Source organism: Pleurodeles waltl, chromosome 7 (genome assembly GCF_031143425.1).
Source record: "Pleurodeles waltl isolate 20211129_DDA chromosome 7, aPleWal1.hap1.20221129, whole genome shotgun sequence".
In the NCBI taxonomy this organism is placed as follows: Eukaryota; Metazoa; Chordata; class Amphibia; order Caudata; family Salamandridae; genus Pleurodeles; species Pleurodeles waltl.
This window is the reverse complement of record NC_090446.1, coordinates 397,458,352-397,470,639: the sequence shown is the minus strand read 5'-3', so window position 1 is coordinate 397,470,639 and position 12,288 is coordinate 397,458,352. Positions and strand designations below refer to the sequence as shown.

Sequence of the window (12,288 nt, the reverse complement as noted above, 5' to 3'; positions counted from 1 at the left end):
AGCCTGGTGGCACAGGAGTCACTCCATGGACGGAGATTTGCACCCAAGTGTAAGCTGAAAAATGTAAACATTACTAGGAAGACAGATCTAAAAGGACACTAAACCAAGTCCCTCCATGGATATGGGTGGTGGCCCCTCTGACCCCATGAATGCAATTCCCTGGGGTCCTCTCATGGCACACCCTGCTGATACTTTGAAAGCCTGTTCGGCATCACTGATTATTAGTCTTGAAAAGATTGAAGTCACAAAGATCTCATTTGTGTGCGAGTCGGGCAGGCTTTTGGTGTCAACTGTGTTGATGACTTCCCCAAACGTGCCCTTGGTAGCCCCCCTCCACATCATCTTCTATTGAAGCTGGAGATGCCTTGGGCCCCTTTGCACTTGGTTTACAGCCTGCTCCCAGTAAATCCCGAGAGCCCCTTGACTTACCTCCCTGCAAATGAGCCTTTGAGTGGGTGGAGGCAGAACCAGGGATGCAATCCTCCTGGAGTAAACTTAAACCTTCCTCCCAGATGCTTAAATGCCTCCTCTTGTTTTGATTTACCACCCAAGCGTTGTCCTTTTGTGGTGGTTCTGGGGAACGTCCCTAAACTGGATGACCCGCCAACAGAGTTCTTCAAACAACGTAAAAATAAGGGCCTTTTTTTTTTTCCTTCCTTCACCCCCCTGCACCTAAATCCATGTGGAAATCAGCCACTTTATCAATTTGATCTGAACTGTCAAATAGTACCCCCGAGGGTTGATTCGGGCATCTTCTACTATAACAGATTCTCATCTTTAGAAATCTCAACTCATTTAAAAATGTTTTGAGATCAATTGGTGTTTTCCTCAGGTGCCAGGTTCCCCCTCAAATCCTAGTGACATTTAATTTGCTGGCTGATGTCTTCAGTGCGTGAACCTACTATGGGGACCCTAGAAGGGCCTCTCCAACCCCAAAGGAAGTCACTGTGTTCCCATCTGTGGGGACAAACTTGTCTGTTAGAACGTGCCTGGGTTAGCCTCCAAAATAGATAATGAAGACTGGACTGATTATATCTGGTTTTGATCCCATTTGAGACACTTGGTGCCTGGACTTCTTCACTTGGGAAGATTTCCAGTGCTCTAGTGTGCCCACCCGGAGGCTGCTGAGGAGAAGGGCTAGTGGGAGTTAGACAATCTATGTCTGCAGGACATGTAAATTCAGAATCTATCCAGTCTACCATATTCACCCGGGTATTCAGAATTGGGGGGGTTTAAGTTTGCCTCTTTAACTTTTACAATTCTTCAGGTCATAAAGATTCCTCTTGAAACTTAGAGGATTTTTTTCTTTGTGACAGTGTTTCAAGAGAAGATTTAAAAATGATTTTAACACTTTAATGAGGGGTGGGATTGTAGCGCTAAAATAGGATTAAGTGCCACAGTGTTTAAGCCATTTCAGGGGCTGTGGGAAGTGGGGCTCACTAATCAAGGGGATTGGAAGCTAATTACATTTTTTACTTGAGGCTGGGGTATGCAATAGAACGGAACCAGGAGAACACAGATCCTTCCATTTTCAAACAGTGAGGTTCAGGTTCTGTTATCGATTAGGTCTTTCTCTCTGCATCTATGGGTAAAATTATTGAAGCGACCACTGTTTCAGCACAAGCTTTTAGCGCTCCTCACCCCACTGAGGCTATCTGTAGGAAGTTGGCTCTGTATGCACTATTTCAAAGTAAGGAATAGTATGCACAGAGTCCAAGGGTTCCCCTTAGAGGTAAGATAGTGAGTGGCAAAAAGAGATAATTCGAATGCTCTATTTTGTGGTAGTGTGGTCGAGCAGTAGGCTTATCAAAGGAGTAGTGTTAAGCATTTGTTGTACACACACAGGCAATAAATGAGGAACACACACTCAAAGACAATTCCAGGCCAATAGGTTTTTGTATAGAAAAATATGTTTTCTTAGTTTATTTTAAGAACCACAGGTTCAAATTTTACATGTAATACTTCAAATGAAAGGTATTGCAGGTAAGTACTTTAGGAACTTTGAATAATCAAAATAGCATATACAGTCTTCACATATATCAATTTTAAAACTAGACAGTGCAATTTTCAACAGTTCCTGGGGGGTTAAGTTAGTTTTTGCAGGTAAGTAAACCACCTACGGGGTTCAAGTTTGGGTCCAAGGTAGCCCACCGTTGGGGGTTCCGAGCAACCCCAAAGTTACCACACCAGCAGCTCAGGGACGGTCAGGTGCAGAGGTCAAAATGGTGCCCAAAACGCATAGGCTTCAATGGAGAAGGGGGTGCCCCGGTTCCAGTCTGCCAGCAGGTAAGTACCCGTGTCTTCGGAGGGCAGACCAGGGGGGTTTTGAAGGGCACCGGGGGGGACACAGGTCAGCACAGAAAGTACACCCTCAGCAGCACGGGGGAGGCCGGGTGCAGTGTGCCAACACGCGTCGGGTTTCCAATGGAAATCAATGGGAGACCAAGGGGTCTCTTCAGCGATGCAGGCAGGCAAGGGAGGGGCTCCTCGGGGTAGCCACCACCTAGGCAAGGGAGAGGGCCTCCTGGGGATCACGCCTGCACTGGAGTTCCGATCTTTCAGGCCCGGGGGGCTGCGGGTGCAGAGTCTTTACCAGGCGTCGGGATCTGGGAGTCAGGCAGTCACGGTCAGGGGGAGCCTCGGGATTCCCTCTGCAGGCGTCGCTGTGGGGGCTCAGGGGGGGACAACTCTGGCTACTCACAGTCTCGCAGTCGCCAGGGAGTCCCCCCTGAAGTGTTGTTTCTCCGCAAGTCGAGCCGGGGGCGTCGGGTGCAGAGTAGCAAGTCTCACGCTTCCGGCGGGAAACGCAGTTGTCTTGAAGTTGCTCCTTTGAAACAAAGTTGCAGTCTTTGGTGAACAGGGCCGCTGTCCTCAGGAGTTTCTTGGTCCTTCTAGAGCAGGGCAGTCCTCTGAGGATTCAGAGGTCGCTGGTCCCTGGGGAGAGCGTCGCTGGAGCAGTGTCTTTAGAAGTGGGGAGACAGGCCGGTAGAGCTGGGGCCAAAGCAGTTGGTGTCTCCGTCTTCTCTGCAGGGTTTTTTAGCTTAGCAGTCCTCTTCTTCTTAGGTTGCAGGAATCTGAGTTCCTAGGTTCTGGGGAGCCCCTAAATACAGAATTTAGGGGTGTGTTTAGGTCTGGGAGGGCAGTCGCCAATGGCTACTAGCCCGGAGGGTGGCTACACCCTCATTGTGCCTCCTCCCAGGGGGAGGGGGGTCACATTCCTATCCCTATTGGGGGAATTCTCCGTCTGCAAGATGGAAGATTTCTAAAAGTCAGAGTCACCTCAGCTCAGGTTGCCTTAGGGGCTGTCCTGACTGGCCAGTGACTCCTCCTTGTTTTTCTCATCATCTCCTCCGGCCTTACCGCCAAAAGTGGGGCCGTGGCCGGAGGGGACGGGCAACTCCACTAGCTGGAATGCCCTGGCGTGCTGTAACAAAGGGGGTGAGCCTTTGAGGCTCACCGCCAGGTGTTACAGTTCCTGCAAGGGGGAGGTGATAAGCATCTCCACCCAGTACAGGCTTTGTTACTAGCCACAGAGTGACAAAGGCACTCTCCCCACGTGGCCAGCAACATGTCTCGAGTGTGGCAGGCTGTTAAAACCAGTCAGCCTACACAGGTAGTTGGTTAAGGTCTCAGGGGGCACCTCTAAGGTGCCCTCTGGGGTGTATGTTACAATAAAATGTACACTGGCATCAGTGTGCATTTATTGTGCTGAGAAGTTTGATAGCAAACTTCCCAGTTTTCAGTGTAGCCATTATGGTGCTGTGGAGTTCGTGCATGACAGACTCCCAGACCATATACTCTTATGGCTACCCTGCACTTACAATGTCTAAGGTTTTGCTTAGACACTGTAGGGGCACAGTGCTCATGCACTGGTGCCCTCACCTATGGTATAGTGCACCCTGCCTTAGGGCTGTAAGGCCTGCTAGAGGGGTGACTTATCTATACTGCATAGGCAGTGTGAGGTTGACATGGCACCCTGAGGGGAGTGCCATGTCGACTTACTCGTTTTGTCCTCACCAGCACACACAAGCTGGCAAGCACTGTGTCTGTGCTGAGAGAGGGGCCCCCAGGGTGGCATAAGATATGCTGCAGCCCTTAGAGACCTTCCCTGGCACCAGGGCCCTTGGTACCAGGGGTACCAGTTACAAGGGACTTACCTGGATGCCAGGGTGTGCCAATTGTGAAAACAAAAGTACAGGTTAGGGAAAGAACACTGGTGCTGGGGCCTGGTAAGCAGGCCTCAGCACACTTTCAAATCAAAACTTAGCATCAGCAAAGGCAAAAAGTCAGGGGGTAACCATGCCAAGGAGGCATTTCCTTACACTATATTAGTGTTACCTGAACTAGCCACCCTTCAACCAAGCCAGTGCTGTGGCTGTTTGTTCACCCCCATGATCAAGTACTGAGGCTCAGGTGGCGGATGCTGGCTACTGCCAATCCCTTAAACCTTACTGGTTAAAACTAATTTATCCTTAGTTCCGAACGTTTTGATGGAGGAGATCCAGCCTAGTGACTCTTGAGAACATTCAATATTTTGACCATAGAGCTGGAACAAACACTCCTCTGCCAAGTGAAGTATAACTTAGAACCAGGGTGGTTTTATAGGGACCGAAGGAAACCAAATAGGCACCTTAGACATGCTTTAGCATTCGTCCCTAGAGATAAGGAGAAAGTAGCAGTGTGTCGTGCTGCCTACTGATCAACCATTAGGAACATAAGGCGAACCATTAAACAGGACACCTGGGATAGGCTGATGGAAGTTATCCAACTTAAAGATACAGGAGACTTTTGGAAAACCATTAATAGGCCTAAGCCGACAAAAGCCTTGACTAATGGTTTAAATGTTTTTTTTTTTTTTAGGGTCCAATATTGGTGAAGAGAAATGGGTTGCCCATTTTAAAGCTATTCATGTTTTTACCCACTCTAGGGATTGTAATCCAAGTTGTTTTCTTTACTTATTCCTTGTTGCTAAAATAAAGAACATTGTAAATATGCATGTCCACAAGCATACAGACTTCAACATTTGAGAATGCAGCGTCTTTTCCAATCATATTACACAGAACCCCAGTGACACCCCTTCAGCTGGCAGGGATGGAAAAGGTCCAGTAGAACCACTTTATTGCTCTATTTTACTCGAAAGTTTCACTGTCGCCAAGATTGTAATGTGTGCTTCAGCGTCCCCACAGACAGTGTGTATGCATGACGTGATTTTAAGCCTACAAAACAACACTCCTTGTCTGACAGTCAGAGAACGCGCCTATAGCGGACACTCTGCCCAAGGGCAGTAAAGCACTTCACACTGTAGTAAGAACTTTAGATAGTTGTTGTAAAACCTTTGCTTTATCCAAAGTTTCTCTCAAGAGATCCTGAGTTCCCTAAAATGAGCCAAGGCTAGAGGTTGTGTGAGTAATTGCTTGGAGGGGGGCATATCCATGTTGCTATGTCAGATGTCTATCTACTGATTATTTTTTGGGGGATGAGGACAGTCGTTCGTCTGAGTTTGCCACAGGTGAACTATTTCCATAAACCTACACCGACTCTCTCCTCATCCATTTCGGCTGCTTTCCTAAGTGAGACCGCCATACCCACCCTTCAATCAAACACAAGATATCCAGTGGTCGCAGACTATAAGTGGTTGCACTATAAGGTCAAGTCAAAAAAGCAAACCTAATTGTTAAACATTAGCCTTCCCCTGACTGTGTGGCACACCAAAGACGCTGAAAACTACATGTTGGTGCTGCATAAAATAACAAAACTGCAACAATGTATAATCCTGTCACTAATATCTCCTCAGGTGCAGTCCTTCACCCTTCTTAGAGGCCTGATGATGATGTGGTTGGAGTATCCTAAATGTGCGTAAATGCCTGCTAGAACATGATTTTCTATTACAAGTTAAAATATATTTAACGTATCCGATAATCACCAGATGTGTTAAATACCTTGAGGTCTGTTAAATTTCGGCAGGTCACACCTTTAATTTGTGAAGAGAAACATGCATTTTAACTGCCGGTCGTTGCACCTGTGTACAGCAGCGTACTATTAGCAGCCAAAAACTGCTTTAAAACAGGCCAGAAACCTCAAACATATAAAAATTTACCAGACCCACACTGAAATTCTGATGTTTAAAATCTTGGGTTTGTGAGAACCACCACCACCAATGTGTGAGAGGGGAGCAATAAAATGAGTGGCCGGAGGTGGGTAAGCAACAACACGGAGGGGATAGAAGGACAGGAGGGAGACAGTCAGCAAGCACATGCACTGTTATGGAGCACTGCAACTAAAGCAAAATAAATAAAAAGCATAGACCCGAAAGGGTGAGAAATGGAAGGAAACAGTACTTGGACCCACGCTTCAGAGGAGGGACAAACACACAGAGGAAGTGGAGACGGCATACGCTGATCAATGAGAACAAGGAAATTAAAGTGACAATGTGGTCAACCAATAGGAAGCAATAGATATGCTTTTAGCTCTCCCTGTAAGCTAGCAAAATGTCTCCAAAGAGGCAGGGCATGCTTTGTCTCATGCAAGACCTAAAAAGATGAGGGATACATACCACCCAATGTCACGAACAAAATAAGGCAAAACACAGATGTATCGTCTTTTCAGAGCCCCACCGTCACATCTGCCACAATTAAAGATATCCCCAGAAAGCCCTTCAACATCTTGCCCAACGGTGCAAAATAGCGGGGATTATGCCCTATACATCATCTATACCACTGTTACGTAGTATCCTTGGGACTGCAGAAACACACACAGCTGGCAGCACCTTCAGGGGCATCACACTGGTTTATGGTCATAAGATAAAACACTCCATTTGAGGAAACCTAAAGCATTCCTTCCACAAATAGATTACACACATCCCTTGTGTCTGTTTTCTCCTACAACTGCCCAAAACACTTGACCTCATGTGTCTGCCACTGTCTTAGATTGGACAAAAAAAAAAAAAAAAAAAAAAAAAAGTTACATAAGCAATAATATTAATTAAACAAGCATTGGCAAAGCCAATAGTTTCGTCTTTGTATTTTTTTTTTTTTTAATCAAACTGGTTTAAATATATTTGAAAAATGTTATGTTTGTCTTATATTTTGGAAATCAAACATTATTATAACATTTTTCGAATATCTGTAAGCCAGTAAGATACAAAAAAAAGAAAACGGCGACACCTACTAGCCAGAAGACAGCATGCAAGACAGAAAACAAGACAGGAATGAAGACAAAAGTAGGCATGCGGTAAAGAAGACTGAAGAAGACAGTGTGTCCGAAAAAAAAGAAAAAAAAAACAGCAGCGAAGCATGAAGTCGGCATGAGAGGAGAAAACAGCAAAAGAGAAAGACAACATCAGTGAAGAAAGAAGACGGAATGCAGAAAGAAAAAAAGAAGTACCTTCAGCGTCGCAAGCAGCAGAAAGAACCCTGGCCAGTATAGAAAACGTAAGTGACCGGAAGGAGTACTAGGACTACAGGCAACTTGATGGCAAGCTCGGCGAAGAAGACAATGACAGGAAGTGACGTGAAGAAGACATCCTGGCCCATCCGAAGCACGTGTATGAGAGCGACTTTGGAGTAAGCCAATGGTAAGTTCAGGTAAGCAAGGGGCTAGTTCCAATCCTCTCGTAAGCTTTTTTTTTTTAAATAACAAAAGATTTTGCAAACATGCGCACAAGCCCGCGTGCAGGCAAGACCTCAAAAAAAAAAAAAAAAAGGAGTTCTTATCTAACAGCAGTACAAATTCTCTTGGAGCCTGCAACTCCCTTGATATTTCCGCCAGCCATTACCTGGGAGCAATGTCTACATAAACAATAACCTCAACAGTCCCACTCTCCTAAACGCTAATGGGGAAGACTATGATCGCGTACAATTTAACAATGGCAACATTCCACTGCACAAGAGACAGACAATTCAACACATAATTCTAAAAATCCCTAAAACTACAAAGTCAAACAGTTGCAATACTTACGTAAATGTGTTTAGTCTACAGAAAAATCAAAAGCCTCCGGTAAATAAAGTTCTTCCTCTGCATTGGTTACACAACCATAACCTTACCTGACTGCTTAATTCCTCTTGCACTATTAACTAGATTAAGCTTTCAGAGTTTTTTTTTTTTTTTTTTTTTTTTTTTTTTTTTTTTTTAAAGCAACGCAAGGAGTCCAAGCCTGCTGAAAAGCACAATGGAAGGAAAAACGTGCATATCCCGTTGTTATGTATGTCTGATTCAAAGCTAGTGGCATAATTACCATACAAGGCAACTGTTTCTAGGGAGGAATACTAGAGTAAGCTACACTGTGCCTTTAGGGAGTGGGACATCAATGCCACAAGCCTTCATGTGATTTGAATCGAATGTACAAGTCAAATCACAAGGGAATTATGATTTTATCTTAGCTATAGCACATATTGGATAGCATCAGGAAAGTACATTGGGAAAACTGGTTGCCCATACCATACTTTCAACTATACAACCTCACATTAACAAACTGGTGTGATACTTTCTATCCGCCGCCTGGCTTGTGTTGGAGTACATCAATTTACTTAGAATGATTAAAAACATGTCCAATTAAAGTACTTACTATCAATGTATAATTGATATCTTCAGCATATAATTAACAGGAAATAACATTTAAACCGAGACACCTTGTGGCAAAATTCAAGAACTTCTAGAACAGAGGTCTTTAAACTGTGGGTTGCAACTTCAAGGGGGGGGGTGGGGGGGGCATGGAGTCATGAAAGGGGGGGCACGTATTCCGCAGCCTCACATCTGCCTCAAATCCAAATTGTCTTGTTTTTGGAAAAAGAGTGGCTTCAGTGAGTCTCCTGTTAAGTGAAACCGAGGGAGGGGCAGGCATCTGAATAAGCATTTTTGCCAGAGTGCCAGTTTTACCTGAAAGAAATGCAAATATGCGCTACGAGTTAATCTGCAAATGTAAAGGGTAATCTACAAACGTAAAGTATGCTTGGGAGCCATACTGGCTATAATTGATCGAAACAGTGGAAAATTTGTGATGACAGATTTTATGCTTTTTGAGTGATAGGGAAAAAAAGTTTACAATTTAACTGTGAAGTGCATGCTTTTAAATGTAATTGTATTTACATAGTGTTTACTACCCCTGAGAAGATGTTGAAGGGACAGTTATTTAAAAAGAAATGTATGACTATGGTCTGGGTATTACTGAAATCGATATTTTGAAAGCACCATTTTATGGTAAAACATTTTGCACACCTTGTAGTAAGTAGTCTATTTTATATTGTGTGGAAAGCAAACCTAAAATAATGACTTACATATTTCACAGTGCCTTCTGTCGCATGCTGTGACTGATCGAACTAAAGAATACTCAAGTCACTATTTTCCACTTCACCAACCAAGATTGAATTATGTGGCCCTCTGGTTACACACAGACCTCTGCAGTGCATTAACTAATAGAGGTTCCATGATGTATTATAGTGCCTTTCCTGCAGAGTAATAACCTTTTTTTAAGTTAATCATTTAAGCTGCCTGTTATTCCATATGTAGATACCTGGCGGTGAAAGACATCAAAACTAAAGTCAACAGCTGCAGCAAACTCATATTATCAAGAGTCCGTTTTTGCTAAAATATAAACATTTGTTTTTATTTAGTAAAAAATAAAACACTTTTAAGGAAAAGTTTCAAAGAAAATTAAGGGACCACTTCCTCCCCTACAATTAAAGAAAGCACCCTACTTAGAGGTCACCAATAATGACTGTAAATAGTATGTTTTAATTAAGATGAATTATGTTCAGCAACCTCCAGTTCCATGCATTTGTAAAAGCCAAGCCATCAGCATCCCATGAAATATAGTATGGTTCTCCTTTAACGCTGTGCACTAAAGTTGCTGCCAGTGCATTAAAGCAGGTATACCCAGTGCCACTAAAATTATGTGATTGTGCAGCAATTTTCACATAATTACAGATGTGCCACATAACCTGATGATTTTAACAAAACAAAAAAATTGTGTATAGCTGAAACGATTAAAAGATTACTAAAAAGCAGCAACACATGTTGGTGCGCAGTAGAAGGTCATTTGCAAAGCATGACTGTTCACCTTTTTTTGCTTACTGCTATATCTGGGTATTAATGAGGTGCAACCACAGTCTGACCATCTCCCTGGAGAAAAACAGGCTTCACTCATCACATTTGTTCAGAAAAGTGTTTTCATCTAAGTAATTTTTGCCACATGATGTTTTGTTGTGGAAAAAATGTGCCATTATGCATTTTGGGGTCATTCGTTTTGGAGACTTTTTTTGAGCTGTGTAGTAAGCCTCCAACATGAACATTTGGGTTGCTAAACACTATTTAATACTATTTCCTCACTGTAAAAATGATTTGCTGTGGGAATTGGGCGAGTTTATGGCTGTCAATCTCGGGTACCAGGTTTCCGAAATTTGTCAGGAGGTCTCGCTTGCAAAGATTTGAAGACTTCTGTTCTAGAACGTCATTGTGGCACAGTGCCTTAGGTCTAGATGTTTCCTATTAATTTCATAATTTGATAGCTGGCTGCGGTAAGAAAAAAACTAAAATGACGATCATGATTAACTGTAGAGGAAACGAGTTTTTATAAGATAAAAGCTAGCCAACAACATTGCCCGAGTATGACTTACTAGTTTATGCACGAACTCGCGTGTTTCATTATATTGCCGGAATACTGGGCATCTATTAAATTAAAAGTTGCCTTCTCCCCTAGTTACCTCTAATAACTTATTACTCATGTAGCGTTCCTGTACTTTCAGTCCTTAATTAATTAAATCACAAAGCAAATATTTGGAACCGACAACCAAGCTTTTACTACCTGGTCTTGTGTGAGGAAAGCGCGCACCCACAATACAATTTGTCAGTTTGTACCACGTATGTAGTACAAATGCCTAAAACGCTTTATTACGTGTACATACTGGGACTAGACCCTCTAGAATCACCCTCTGTCAGAACACACACCAGGGAAGGGCTGCTACTAAACCAACCCCAGGGACAGAGTTGCAAGACCTACGAACTGGGTCAGTGGATAAGCAAAAAACATATTCAAGAAGGCCAAAGGGTTAGACCCTCCATACCTCGTTAGCGATCAGCAGCTAGAGCTACTTAACGGTAGTTCTACAGACAACATCTAAAGAGGGAGGGGGGACGTAAATACACAGCGGAATGTCGCACAGCTCTAACATGGTTATATAGAAGGGCGTCAGAAATACCTAAAAATTCATAGTAAATAGTTTTTTAGGAATACGAGACGCTCTTCCATCCGACGTCAAGATTCCGGAGTGCACCTTGGGTTACCTGTAAAAACAAAGCTCGTGTTGGAAATGCGCGTCCCCGTCAAGGCCTCTAACTGGAGGTGAGCTCGGCAGTCTGTCTCCTTCGCTTCCTGGTGAACCTACAGAGAACAAAGCAGTAAAAGAAGACACTCCGGTGCTTCAGATGCAGGGAGTAGGACCACGGGCAGGGCAGGGGTTGGACTTTCTTCTTCGGTTTACACCCTTCTTCGATTCAGAACCACAAAATGGCTGATGGTCTCATCAGAGTTAGAACGGGGTTTCCCAGTCCCAGGAAAAGGGCTTACTCGCGAGATTTCACAACACCCACAGTCTAGAGACTGACGCTTGATGAGAGATACGCAAAGACCTAGAAAGAAGACTAATCCCGCTCCATACCCTCTCCAACGAACGCATGCGATATCCATGTTTGAATGGGAAGGTTACATTTCGCTTAAAAGTGCGTAAACCGTAAATCCACCTTTACGAGTGGACCGGAAACTGCTGTTATTTAATACACTTGTTACAATCTGCCTCCATTTGATTGCGACCTGTTGGGCGATAAAATGCGGATTTTTTAGTTTACTGTAGCAAAGTTCTTTATACTTTACTTTGGACATTGATTAAACTGTCGACGCAACTGATAGAGCGTAGTTTAAATATTACATATTATAGACGTGAAATGCTTATGTTTTAATAATACCGCATTAACAATATTATTCATTGAAACATATTAAACGTGGAGACTTATTCATATGTGTAAACTAATGTCAACTATAAGAAATAATCATTTATATTATGCCTAACTGAACACATTAATGTTATGTCCGACCCCGGACGATACCACCAGTCCCGGGGGGGGAAGTGGTGACCCTCACTAAATGTGAGAAAAGAATAATGGTGACCCTCTGGCGTCCGGCCAATGTGGTATGGTCCGGACGTCAGGGACCAAGGTAATAAAAGACACTGCAGGGAGGGGCGGAGGCAGTGAACGTTTACTAGCACTTGGTGTGGTGTGCTCTGTTCAGCGCGTATG

The 12,288-nt window shown here is 43.8% G+C and overlaps 1 protein-coding gene across 3 annotated transcripts in view; it reads right to left on the bottom strand.

Annotated features, from left to right (window-relative positions):
* The window catches only part of RBM39 (RNA binding motif protein 39), a 561,368-nt gene extending 549,824 nt beyond the window's left edge, over positions 1–11,544 (bottom strand). For 2 of the 3 annotated variants that reach the window (XM_069243868.1, XM_069243870.1), the window contains exon 1: positions 11,278–11,544. The gene's annotated coding sequence lies outside the window, so the exon portion shown is untranslated. Of the gene's footprint in view, positions 1–11,192 lie in introns of all 3 variants that reach the window. The other variant, XM_069243869.1, reaches the window with a different exon arrangement.
* Between the last annotated feature and the right edge of the window lie 744 nt (positions 11,545–12,288).